Raw genomic sequence first — 13,447 nt, 5'->3', positions numbered from 1 at the left:
ACCCCTATACTGGTAGTACACAGTACTTCTATTAATATGTTATTGTTGATTTTTGCTGCACTTTGCAATGTGTGAGCAGAGCTAAATATAGGACTCAGCCACCATGTTTCCAAAGTTCAAATTATTTGAGCTTTTTGGTGCACATGATATCTCCACAGATCCACTAGAAAAGAGTAAAGAAAGTAAAGGATGTTGATTGATTGATTGATTGATTGATTGATTGATTGGGGGAAGTTGATGCTACTGAATTTACAGAGATAGTATGACACTAGTTTCTAGAAGGAGGAAAGATCTGTCTTAACAGACTTCCAACCAAGTGGTTATGGTGTGGTTAATCAATTAGACCCTCCGGAAAACGCAGGCAAAAATCCCCGATTATGCTATGGAATATGCGGTGGTTTTATGTGAATTTATGTGGTGAAATTGTGTGAATTTGCTAAAATTGCTAAAAAATGCTAAATTTGCGTTTTGATTTAAAAAAGTGAGTTTTCTACATCCTATGGTATTGGATCTTAAAGTGGGATATGGGGACAAATATAAAAAGAACCACTTTAATCATAATATATACAGTAAACTGGCTATTTGAAAATAGCCGATTTACAAGCTCACAACATTTTACTAATGCGACGTGTTGTGAGTGTGTAGATCTGCTATTTTCAAAGTAATCTTGAAAACAGTTGAAAAATGTGGAATTCTTGAAGCAACACAAATCTTGTATGGGGAGTCCCTGGTACAAATATTTTTCAGATGGGGGTCCACAGTCTAAATATTAATTTAGGGGTCCTTGAGTGAGTTGAGCGATACAAAACAGAAATCATAATTTTGTCTGCCTTTCATTATTTTCAAGGCAAAAAAGCTAACCTTTGTCACCTCTCTGCCTATCAATTATCGTCCGTCAAGGCAAACACATTACCTTATGTCATTGCTAAGTGAACTACTAACACTTACAAGTGTTGTTCCTATCAGCTTCCATGGAATACTACTACTTTTGTCTGAGGAGCTGGTTTTCTGATAGCCCTATGCCCATGTCTGTGATCTTACATACATTTCATGTTTTCCAAATACAAAGCCATAGATTGGTCCTATCCCCGCCCGGTTAGCAGACTGATCTGGCCCGCATAAAACTTCAAGGAGCTGCGTGTGTACTTTTCCACAAGCTTCACACGGATGACATTCTCTCCAGGCGAGGGCCCAGAAATGAGTGCAGGACTGAATATATCAAAACTTCCTTTGGGAAGCACAAATGTATGGGGCACACAATTGACAGGTGGTGTGATTAATTACCCCACACTAATCACAACGCACCTGTCAATTGTGTGCCCCATACATTTGTGCTTCCCAAACACAGACTGTTCCCAAGGGAATTTTTTATATGTTCAGTCCAGCAGTAATTTCTGGACTGAACATATAAATCACTGACAGAGAATGTTGAATCGCTGACAGAGAATGTTGTCTGTGTGAAGCTTGTGGAAAAGTAGAGATATTTTACTGAACACACGTTTTCTTCCAGAACTTTCAAATGGATATGAAACTAGATGACAATATCTGACTCCAAGTCGCAGGAATTAATTATTGGGAAGTTTTATGCCCCCCCCGTCTCAGTCTGCTAACCGGGCGGGGATAGACCCGATCTATGGCTGTGTATAATTGGAATACATGAAATGTATGTAAGATCACAGACATTCTAGGGCTAGTTTTCTGAATACTTTTTTGAACAACGTTTCAAACTCAGTTTACAAGAAGTGCAATGGACGTCGCATCAAGTAGGATAAACTTAAAATTGTCATTACGAAAGTTTCTTGAATTTTTACGGAGAGGGTTAATTTAGGCTACATTATTGAGCAAGGGAGGAGAGTGTATCCTCTGCTGCACTCTGCGCAGAGTTGCAGCCAGCACACACACAAACGCGTACACACACACACACACACACACACACACCGGAGCACTGTTTTCTCACGGCACACCACAATTTGTTTTGCTTCTGTGTGTGAACTTGAACAAACTGGTGAGGCGATGACTTCATAAAATGTATGTGGAAAAATGCGGGGATTGTGAAATCAAGCAAGCTATTATTTTGCATATTTTGCTTGGAAATATGCGATTATTGCGTTGAATGTGTGCCCTTTTTGAAAAAAGATTTACCCCTGCATAATCTGCGCCATTTGGTTGATTATGCAATGAATTATGCGATCGCATAATCATGTTTTTCTGGAGGGTCTAATCAATGCAGTAGATAACAGATATTCACTGTAAATAAACCTGGAATTGCTGGATGTGAGAATAATATACACTAGCTCCTTGAAAAGTCTGAATGATCTAAGCTGCTGTCATGCACTATTTTTTTTTTCCTTAATTTTTTATCCCACGATTTTGTAACCCTATTTTAACACCCAGTGCCAATTGTCTATGTAATCCTGGGCACTACCTTCCCTCTGCCAACCTAGGGAGGCCAGGGCCGAGCTCATGCCTCCTTCAATGCATGAGAGCCTACTGACCTTCCTGTCACCTGACAGGGGAGAGTTTCCCTGGTTGGACGTAGTGCGTGGAAGGAACACGTTATTCCAACCAGTTCCCTTCCCCTCCATCAGGCGCCCCGGCTGGCCAGGGGGAGGCAGTATAGTGACCAGGATTACTGTATGTTTTTGTGAGGGTACCTACCCTAGGAGACACGGGGAGAACATGCAAACTCCACACAGAAAAAGCCCTTTCGCCATGTCATGCACTATTGATATCATTCATTATCTTATTCCAAATAGACCCTTACAGGTCTGCAATTCTGAGTTATGGTGGTCCTGAAATTAAAAAGTTTGAGAACCAATTAATTATCTAATCCTATTGAGTGAATTTAGCCATGTTGTCAATAATACTGAAATTAGCACAATTTAAACCTTCTCCAGGGGTGGTTTTATAACTGCTAATCCAGTTTTAAAATTGGTTTAAAATGAATGGTGCAAGAGATATTAATTTAATCTATGGAACAGTAAACATAGCTTGCCAAAGGTTTAGTTTTAATGAGGGTTAAAGGTAGATAAACCTTGACTTAATCAAGTGTAAAAGTTAACCCATGGGGGTGCAACCTAGTCTTACAGAGTATTGTAAGTTATTCTGATGTCATGTGTGGTTAATTGTCATGTGTTCCTATTAGATCAGGCTACAAATGGTTGGTTGAAACCAACCATTTGTAACCTATTACTTTCTGCCAAAAATGCTTGCAAATGTATTCTTGATAATGATATCCTGCTGAATTATGAAACCCTTAATGCATTATTCAAAGTCTGTAGTAATCACTGACTTTTGTACACAACAAAGGGAACATTTTATAATTTATTTTATAAACGCCATTAGGGATGTGACGTCTCATTCTTTACGTCTGTCTCTGACGTGGAGGTGAAGCAATGAATGAGCTGAACTTGAATGAATGCAGGGCAGTCAACCTGACGCAATGGTTCTCAAACTTTTTAACACAATGCCTGCCAGAGTTTTTTCAGAACAGTCTGTAGCCTCTGCCAGGGTTTTGCCATGATTTTGGTACCTGTTCGCGTAGCCACAGATTTTTTTCCTCCAGTATGATTGATCCCCAGATGGTTTCTAATCACAGATGAGATTCAGGTGTGGTTTCACAAATGTCAACGAGGTCATTTTGACCTCGTTGACATGTGTTGTTTGATGTTTCAATATAGCTCAAAACCAGTAGTTTTAAACCAAAAAACAAAGTGAATTGTTTGTCCGTTTGAATTTTAACATTGAAGTGAATGGAGCAGCAAATCTTCGAACATTTTTAGCTCCTAATCTGTTCGTAATTCGACAAGGGTTGAAATTATAAAAAAAATTAAAAAAAAAAAAAAAAAAAAAAAATTGAATTTTTTTTTTTTTTTTTTTCCTTTTTTTCAAAGACGTATATATACGTCTTTGGCGGACAACAGCTGATTATTAAAAGACGTATATATACGTCTTTGGCAGGTAATCAGTTAATGTCATGGACCACATGGACCCCCATCTGAAAATATTTTATAATAATAAATCATACAAAATAGTATAATATAATAGATACATTGTGTATTTTTGTTTTCTAAATTATTCAAAATTGTTCAAAGCATGTAGAATATTTTTTGAATAGCCCAAGCATTGTGTGGTCAAACCGATTTACATAAGACATTATCACATTTTGTTGAGGACCCCCTGAAACCCTCTCAAGGACTCCTGATGTTCCCTCTGCCCCATTTTGAGAACCACTGTGTTAAACCAATCAAATGCTTGCTGTGTGGTTTCAGGCTATAGCTAGCCCATGGGCTTTAATACTGACAATGAATGATCATATTCCAGATTTAATATTTAGGTATTTCAGTGTGTCAAAATGGACAGCTCCTGTACAGTTACTGTACCTTCCTGATGGCACACAGAAACACCTATTTGTATTAAACACACCCACCATTAACATTAGTAGCTTCAGCTTTTTTATATGAAAAGGGTCTGTTCCATGGTTAGAACCCTTTCATAACCTTACCCTAACCTTAACCACACCAAACCACGCCTAAACCTATGGTCTTAACAACATTTCATTAATTAAACCCATGCATAAACCATGCCCAAACCAACCAATCGATGAAAGTGAAGGTTGTGAGGGTATGAAAAGCCCTATCCTCACAACCTTCAGTTCAAAGGCCAACTCAAACAATGCGTAAAGAACAACAAGACTTGCGACCAATGAGAGTAGTTATACTCATAATTCAAAATCATGTTTTAGTTTTCATTAATGTGCACTGTCCCTAAGAAATAAACAAATAAAGTAAAGTGAAGTAAAGTTGCATAACCATAGCTATGCCCCTGACCAATCAATGGCAGCATGAATGTAATTTTTGGACAAAGGTAGTGCAAAAGAGGTTTCCACAAGTATAGCTATAGTGCATGAAGTGTATGATTTCATGCAGTCCTGGCTAGACAAGACAGGATTAAGCTAAACTGAAACATATAATTATCAATAACATGCTTGTTAAACTCTCAACAGAGCAATCAAAAAAAGAAGATGTACAGTCTGTTCATGTTCTACGGATTGTTCTTGTTGGAAATACTGGAGTTGGGAAGAGTGCTTCAGGAAACACAATCTTGGGAAAACATGCTTTTTATTCCAAGATATCTTCTTCTCCTGTGACAGAGAAGTGTTCGAAACAAAGAGGACAGTCTGGCACACAGTTTGTGTCCATTGTTGATACTCCAGGTTTGTTTGGCAACATGGAAATGGAAGAAGCACTGAATGAGATTAAGAAATGCATCCCTATGTCATCTCCTGGTCCCCATGTGTTCCTGATTGTGCTCCAGGCAGGACAATTTACACCAGAAGAAAAACACACAGTAAAGATGATCCAGATGACCTTTGGAAAACAGGCAGAATGTTATACAATGGTCCTGTTCACCAGGGGAGATGATCTGGAGGAGGAAGGGACACATATAGATGAGGTGATCAGTGGACAAGAAGGTCTCAACACCTTGGTCGAACAATGCAAAGGAGGATATCATGTTTTTAACAACAGAGACAAAAGCAAAGCACCTCAGGAGCAGGTCACTGCACTACTGAGGAAGATCAATGAAATGGTGAAGAAAAATGGAGGACGCAACTACACCGATGCGTTGTTCAAAGAGGCTGAGAAATCCATAACAGAGGAAATAAGAAATATCATGCTTAAAGAACCTGGACTGTCACAGGAAGAAGCGAGAAAGAGAGCTGAGAGAGCAGACAAATGCATATTACAGTAATTTTCTGTTTGCATCTGCTGCTCATCAGTTTAAGCTGATCACATCATAATTAATTGTAACAGAGTTTTCTATAGTTCAAGCTTTTCATGAGCAAAGCATCTTCTTAATTATGTTAAAATAACAACATAATCATGTGTCAAATATTGAGTAGACATTTAGGTCAATAGGCCATCATCTCCATTCCTCCTTTCCTATCATGGTTCACTCTACTTCCATAATTGTCCCAAATCATTACCCCAGTTTGTTTATCTTATCATGAGCTCATACTATTGTTATAATCTGTAATCTTAATGTCTTTAAAACGTTAATATGACAAACATTTACTTGATTGATTTTGTCCATCTCTGTTTTCAAATGCATGTTTTGAGTAATGAATATTTATCAACATGGTATGTACAATTTTGTGTGTTGAAAACACTGTCCAAGTGTTTTTTGTTAAAGTTGAATTGATTATTCATGTGTCTAATTCTGTATCTTCTCACAAGCATTTTCTCAATAAAAAAATATAATTGTGACAAGTGTGGTGAAATGTCGTATATACTGTATGGGTGTTTTGCAGGATGGAATAAATGTGGGACTCAGGTCGTAACTTTTCTTTAGTAAAAATGGTTCATTAGAAAAAAGTCACAGGTTCAATCTGGCACTGCTTCATAGTGTGACCGGTGTGAGGAACAGGGGGAACAGGGCGAGGTTTCTTTTGTCCGACACAGCCTTTATATGTGGAAGTAACATGGGTGTCTATTCACTTATGTATACATATGTATGTGTGTGTTGGATGTGCACATACAGGAGTATGTGCTACAGTACATCTCGTGTGTGTGTGTGTGTGTGTGTGTGTGTGTGTGTGTGTGTGTGTGTGTGTGTGTGTGTGTGTGTGTGTGTGTTACTGTCACTTCCAGATGGCACACAGAAACACCTACATATGAAACACACCCACCATTAACATACCTTCAGCTTTTTTATGTTACAAGTAAGACACGCGAACGCTGGAAGCGAACGCAGCTCGAAAATAACAATAAGAATAGAAAGGAATGAGTAATTACTTGCCATCCGGCCTGAAATATGCACAAATGACATGGAATTCTTAGATATCCCAATAGATGAACTCGTGTAGATGCTTGTAGATGTGTTATTTTTGACTGTAGCTGCTATATTTATGTCAGAGGAGTATAATTAGTCACCGAGGGGCAGGCGGATTGGGGCAAACTGTTCTGAAACTACAGCGTTTTCAACTTGCCATCCGGGCTGAAATATTCAGAAATGACATGGAATTATTAGATATCCCAATAGATGAACTCGTGTAGATGCTTGTAGATGTGTTATTTTTGACTGTAGCTGCTATATTTATCTGAGAGGAGTGTACACCGAGGGGCAGGCGGATTTCAGGCATGTTTTTCTTTTTGGGGCAAACTGTTCTCAAACTACGGCGTTTTCAACTTGCCATCCGGCCTGAAATATGCAGAAATTACATGGAATTCTTAGATATCCCAATAGATGAACTCGTGTAGATGCTTGTAGATGTGTTTTTTTTGACTGTCGCTGCTATATTTTTCTCAGAGGAGTGTATTTAGTCACCCTGGGGCACAGGCGAATTTCAGCCACACTGTAGTGCATGCAGGCAATGACAGCATGAGTCACAGGGGGGCAGCCAATGAGAGCGTGAGTCACATGGGGGTGTGGCTGCACACATACTGCACACAGACAGACAGAGACACAAAGACAGCACGTTTTCATAGTATGCTCCATAGTATGCGCGCCTCCTTCCGCTGCGTTCGCAAAAAGGGTCCGTTCCATGGTTAGAACCCTTTCATAACCTTACCCTAACATTAACCACACCAAACCATGCCTAAACTGAAACAGTGCCTATAGTCTTAACTAAATGTAATTAATTAAACCCATGCATACACCTAACCATTCCAGCAACTGAAAATTAAATCCATGCTTTAACCAACCAATTGATGAAAGTGAGGGTATGAAAAGCCCTATCCTCACAACCTTCAGTTCAAAGGCCAACTCAAACAAAGGTTAAAGAACAACCAGACTTGCAACCACTGAGTAGTTATTCAAAAAATAATAATCAAAATCATGTTTTAGTGTTCATTAATGTGCACTGTCCCTACCAAATAAACAAATAAAGTAAAGTTGCCTAACCGTAACTATGCCCCAATTAATGGCAGCATGAATGTATTTTTTGGGCAAAGGTAGTTGCAAAAGAGGTTTTCACAAGTGTAGAAAAGTGCATGAAGTTTAGGACTTCATGCAGTCCTGGCTAGACAACACAGGATTAAGCAGACTTGGATTATATCATTATTAATAACATGCTTGTTAAACTCTCAACAGAGCAATCAAAAAAAGAAGATGATCATGTTCTACGGATTGTCCTTGTTGGAAAGACTGGAGTTGGGAAGAGTGCTTCAGGAAACACAATCTTGGGAAGAAATGCTTTTGAATCCAATATGTGTTTTTCAAATGTGACAGAGAAGTGTTCAAAACAAGATGGACAGTCGGGCACACAGTATGTGTCCATTGTTGATACTCCAGGTTTGTTTGGCAAAAGGGAAATGAAAGAAGCACTGAATGAGCTTAAGCAATGCATCTCTATGTCATCTCCTGGTCCCCATGTGTTCCTGGTTGTGATCCAGGCAGGGCGATTTACACCAGAAGAAAAACACACAGTAAAGATGATCCAGATGACCTTTGGAAAACAGGCAGAATGTTATACAATGGTCTTGTTCACCAGGGGAGATGATCTGGAGGCTGAAGGAGCTAAGATAGAGGAGTTAATCAGTGGAAAAGAAGATCTCAACACCTTTGTCAAACAATGCAAAGGAGGATATCATCTTTTTAACAACAGAGACAAAAGCAAAGCACCTCAGGAGCAGGTCACTGAACTACTGAGGAAGATCAATGAAATGGTGAAGAAAAATGGAGGACGCAACTACACCGATGCGTTGTTCAAAGAGGCTGAGGAAGCCATAACAGAGGAAGTGAGAAAGATCCTGCGAAAAGAACCTGGACTGTCAGAGAAAAAAGCAAGAAAGAGAGCTGAGATAGATAATAGCTTCATTAGGAAAGTCACATTTGTGATTGCAGGCGGTGCTGTTGGTGGTGTTATTGGTGCAGGGCATGGAGGTCTAGTAGGTGCTGGAGAGGGTATTACTGTAGGTGCTGAAGTAGGAGCTTGCGTTTCAGACCATTGCATATCACAGTAGTTTTTGAGTGGTGCCAACCACTCCATCAACTGACCGAGTGTGTTAGTCTGTATGTCCATTATGTTTGTATGTATGAGCACGGCCTCGACAGCTGCAGCTGATTGCAACACAAAGATGCAACCGGTTATGCTAGTCCATAAATTGACTAAAAATACTTAAAAAATGTAATTAAATTAACTCGAAGGCACCACTCACTTCACGCTGGGTGTGATTTTTAAGTTTGCATCTGCTGTTCAGCAATTTAAGCTGATCATATCATAATGAATAGATATTTCTATGGTTAAATCTTGTCATGAGCAAAGCATCTTCTTAATTATGTTAAAATAACAACAGAATCAGTGTCAAATCTTTAATAGAAGACATTTGGGTCACTAGACCATCATCTCCATTCCTCCTTTAATCATGGTACACTCTACTTGCTTGTCTCAAATCATTAACTCAGTTTGTATATCTTATTTTGAGATCGTACAATTGTTATACATTATAAATGATATTACATTATACAATTATTTAAAACATTAATATGAAAAACATTTATTTTATTGATTTTGTCCATCTGTTTTCAAATGCTTTGAGTAATTAATAAAACTTTTAGCAACATGTTTACCCATTAACAAATGTGTGTATGGAAAACACTGTCCATGTGGTTAATGTTATAGTTGAATTGATTATTCATGATGATAATGTGTCAAATTCTGTATATTCTCACAAGCATTTTCTCAATAAAAAACAATAATTGTGACAAGACTATTTGTTCTTCTGTGCTTCTTGTTAAAGACTATAGTGTTCAAAATGCATCTTGTAATAATATTTTGTGATTCTATAATAGCCTAGTTTTATTTTCCTTCCCATTAATAAGTTGCTAGAATCCAGACTAATGTCCATGTTTAACCTCTGTTGTTTTCAGGGTCTGAAGTGAGAGTGGTGTTGGTAGGTCAGGAGAAAGTGGGGAAGAGTTCATCAGGAAACACCATCATGGGAAAGAAAGTGTTTGACTGTAATTTAGGTTTTGAACCAGTCACTCTAAAAAGTGAAAAGGCAGAAGGAGTTGTCTCTGATCACAGTACGAAAGTTCTGTTGCAGCAGGAAAGGCCTGCTGTGTATGACAGGAGCTGCATTCATTTTAGGTTTTTGTTATGTCTCAAACTATGGTTCGGGAGTAGTGATCCCAAGTGAGAAGGCGATGATGGGGTCACACACTGACAACTGAAAAAAGGAAAATGTATGCTTCCATTAAGTCTGTTTAATTTGTTTTTGAAATGAAGAGTCTGTCAATGCATTTTTAAGGCTCTGGCAAAAGATATACGCTATATACTGTATGCTTCCGTTTAGAAATGTGTATAGAAACACTTTTCCGTAGCTTTTAAACTAAGTTTTGATAAGACACAATTTTAGCAGGAATCACATTGTTATAAATATATTTTCTAATACATATTCCTATGCAGGCTACCAATGTATGCTTTATTTCATCTTTTAAATTGCAATTGTTGAGTCACCAAAAAAAATCCCCATAAAGTATGGTCCTTGTAGCACATGCACGCACACATGCACGCACACATGCACACACGCACAGACACAGAATAAACCCACACAAATGCGAGGTCAAGCTTTCTATCACCATCTGCTCCAGTCTATAAGTTAGAACTAAACAGACTGATATTAAGGTATGTTGTTGGAGACATGCTTCCTAGTTCCTACATCGACGGTTGAGTTGTGTTTTACTACCATTCATCATAGTGGTAACAGCTACAATGATAGATGAAAGTTGAGAATTGTCTTGTCTCACACTGTGCTACAGCAACACTAAAATAGCATGTATAAATATTGAAGCAAAAACTAATATTGCAATAGTAACTTTTCCAAATAACTCATTACTTTAATAATGCAGTAACTAAGTAATTGCTAGTAACATGTGGGGTGTCATTTGTGTGCTTATTCAGGAGAAATACTATGAAGCTACTGTATCAGGGCTGAACAAAGGGAGGTGGGAGAGGTTTTCTGGTAAACAGTTTCAAGCAATAGGAATGTTCTTAATCAGCAGGAAAGGTCTGCTGTGTGTGGCAGGAACTGCATTCATGCTTGGTTCCATACACTTCATAACAAGATGGAGGGGGACATTTTAAAGTGGATCAAGCTTACTGTAGGAATGGGAAGAAGAAGAAACAAAGACTAGAATAACAAACCTGTATGAGCTGCATTTTACTTTAGCCTTTACATACGGTCGCAATCTTTAATAAAAGAGTTTTAATAAACCATGTTAAATGTTCAATTAAAAAGTGACTCAAATCTGTGTTAATATGTAATTATTTATCTTTTTAACAAAACTTTGAAACCTCTGCTTTACTTTCATGTCTCAGCTGTATCTGAATAAAGGATATTTCCTAATGATATATATTTTCAGTTTTGTTGTTAATGTTAATGTCTTGTCTGACATTGCACTAAATATCACTCTAATATACTTGTAAGGTGTAATGACTTATGGTGTGAAACCCAGTTCTGTTTGTGAAAAGTGATCACCCTCTGCTGGAAGTTTGGAGGTACTGCTGTCACAAACTGTCCCTGTGGGAAAGTTAAGGTGTTGGAACTTGTAGCAGCAAAATGAAACAAGAGAGGAACAGGTAAGAGGTGAGAGATAAGAATAAGACGTCACTGGACATCTGCACATGAATGTACATGTATAGCCTATTCTATCAATAAATACAAGTATAAATGTGCAATATATCACCACTGAATTATGCATGACTATACATCTATCATTAAAGTAGTTCACGCCAAAAAAAACTTATTTTCTATCAATTACACACCCCATGAAGTCTTGAATTCATGGAGATCATTTGTTTTTGTCACAATCCTAAACCAATACTTTGATGACTGGGGTCATCAAAGTATTGGTTTAGTAATTTGACAAAAACTAAAAACTCCATGACTTCAATGTCTTCAATGTTTCAATAAGAAATGTTTTGGGTGAACGACTCCTTTAATGAATATGATTGTATATATGTATTTGATGCAATGCGCTTTTCAAAACAATAACTTGGGAGAACGGGGTAAAATGAGCCGGTGGGTAAGTTGAACCACCCCCCTTTTTCCCTTTAAGACCCGAGGCCGATTCTACAAAATGTCTTTTCATTTTATTTTTAAACCTATGTGAAGTTAACCTATGTTTTATAGCAGATCTACAAACTCATAGCGTGGCACTCTGTGCCACGCTATAAGCTTGCAGATCTGCTATTTTTTTAATGGCCAACGCTAAAATCTAAATTGACACAGATGCTTTCCGGTGTTTTAAATCTAGTAAACATCCACCATTTACACCTGGCTGTGATGTTTGGAAGCACATGGGCAAGTGGAAAACATTCTTTTACACACACACAAAATAAACTGTGTCTGTCAAAGTAAGATGTCTACACATCAGGTCATCAAAGAAAATTTAACAAGGTCTAAAAATATAAATCATAGGCTACATATTGGTGATTTGCCAATGGATAAAATCATGTGAATAATTTAGCAAAGAAATTGTCTGAAGTATTGTTCTAACCAATTTCGTCTGAAATGGTGGCTGTGGGGTAGAGGTCTTCACGGGTCAAATATAAATACCCGAACCCAAATGGACCCGTGATTTTTTTACCCGGAACCGAATGGACCCGGCCTATGGTCCAATATGAAGGACCGATACCCGAGTGGACCCGCCAAAAAAATACCCGTAACCGAATGGACCCGTGCCATTGTTAGAAATTGAGATCCGGACCCGAACAGCACGAGAGCTGTCGGGAACCGACCCGTATAGAACCGTGACATACAAGAGCTGAACCCGTACATAACCCGAGCCTCCGAAAAACCTGAACGCAAAATTGTTTGCCAACGTCATTAGTACAAGTTGTCCAGCGTTAAATAAGACTTATTTCATACTTTCTTACCTATAAATGTATAGCCTCCATGATTATAATGTATAATCCCAGTCAATGCTCATTGGACAGCTATACAAAAATAAATCCACGTTCTATATGTTTGTAATCCTTCTTCATTGCCAACTATAATCCACTTTAATTTCTAATGTTAAACCACATTTAATGTTGTTTAACATTATAATTGGCTTTGGAGTTTCCATTGTGCTTTGACTCAAATCCTTTGAGTAACAACATGTTGATATTAACTTGATTATTTTACCATTTTTAACCATTAACCAAAGCGTTACGTTAATCGACAATATTTGATATAACTGGTGTATATAAATGAGTGGGTAAAATATGTCCAAGGATTCGTCGGTGATGTCATCGCCGACGAATCCTTGCTAAAGTTGCTATCTTTAAAACAACTTCGAACATGGCGTAGCGTCCGTCGCTACTTCCTTGTTGCATAGTGACATCACTGTCGAATCCTTGGTATCTTTGTCCTAGCTTTTCAACATGTGTGTTGATCAGCGCCGTTAATATGCGCTGTAGTCTTTGCTCGTGGTAGTGAAACACTAAACAGGATTATTATCT

The sequence above is a fragment of the Gymnoscopelus microlampas genome (genome assembly GCF_963454915.1).
Source record: "Gymnoscopelus microlampas genome assembly, chromosome: 11".
Taxonomy (NCBI): Eukaryota; Metazoa; Chordata; class Actinopteri; order Myctophiformes; family Myctophidae; genus Gymnoscopelus; species Gymnoscopelus microlampas.
This window is presented reverse-complemented; position numbering follows the sequence as displayed.